The following is a 1,161-nucleotide window of genomic DNA, read 5'->3' as shown; positions in this document are numbered from 1 at the left end:
TATATATAAATTTTGCAGATTAATTTTAAAAGCTGGGAATGGTCCTCAGGTGACAGCCAGCAAGAAAGCAGGGTTGTTGGTCCTGTACGTGCAAGGAATTAAATTCTGCTAACAACATGAATGAACACAGAAACAGATTCTTCCTTAAAACCTCCAGAAGGGAGCCCTGCTGACACTCGCATTTTTGTCTAGTGAGACCCATACCTGATTTCTAACCACCAGAAATATGGGATAGTACATTTGTATTGTTTAAACTGCTAAACTTTTTGTGATTTTTTACAGCAGCAATTGGAATCAATAGGCCAGTTTATCAAACTTATTTCAAGTGGAAAAAATATGTATTTCAAATGTTGTTAGGGATATGCTAAAAACATGTTTGTGCACACACACCCTCAAACAGACTTGAAATACTTATGATTACTAAGATCACTTCATCTTCACTTGAATGTCCCTCCTGAAAACCTTAGGAGTAAAGGTAATTTAAATTTAGAAGAGAAAATACCAGCAGGACCTTATATTTATTGAAAAATAGTAAACTAATATTACCTCATTTCAACTTAATAGCAATCTTCAAGGATATGCCTTATTAGCTTAACCTTTATTAGGTCATTTTCGAAGGGCTTGGGAAATCTGTGTTGACATAGAATTCAGACTCTAGATAGCTTATCCTCTATTGTACTTAAATTAGAACATTAGATTTTAAGGTTTTTGATCTTTAAAATAAAGCAATCTGTTATGGTAGGTTTTATATGACATGCTTTAATGTTTTCTGTATCTCTCCTTTCCTAGGTTTTAGTTTAAAGGAAGAGAATTATAACTACCTGCGGGCTAGAAAGATTATTGTTGACACAAGACCTAAGGAAAACTCTCTGTGATCATAAAATCATACAGTGCAAATATCATTAGGAAAAAAGGAACTATATCTACAGTAAAGTTATTCTACTATAAACTCAAGTAATATACATCAAAATAAATGCCATTTTTATGAATTGCTGTCCTTACATTGTTCTTTAACACACTGTAACACTCTTAAGAGCAACGAACCTCTAAAAACACCTGTGAGGCGCATTGGATGATGCCGTGCTCTGAGTACAACACCATATAGAACCAAACAGGTTAACTCACGATGTTCAAAACGGAGGGACCATATAGAATGAAGAT

This window comes from Colobus angolensis, unplaced genomic scaffold (assembly GCF_000951035.1).
Source record: "Colobus angolensis palliatus isolate OR3802 unplaced genomic scaffold, Cang.pa_1.0 Scaffold2, whole genome shotgun sequence".
In the NCBI taxonomy this organism is placed as follows: domain Eukaryota; kingdom Metazoa; phylum Chordata; class Mammalia; order Primates; family Cercopithecidae; genus Colobus; species Colobus angolensis.
Note: the sequence above shows the minus strand (reverse complement) of the source record.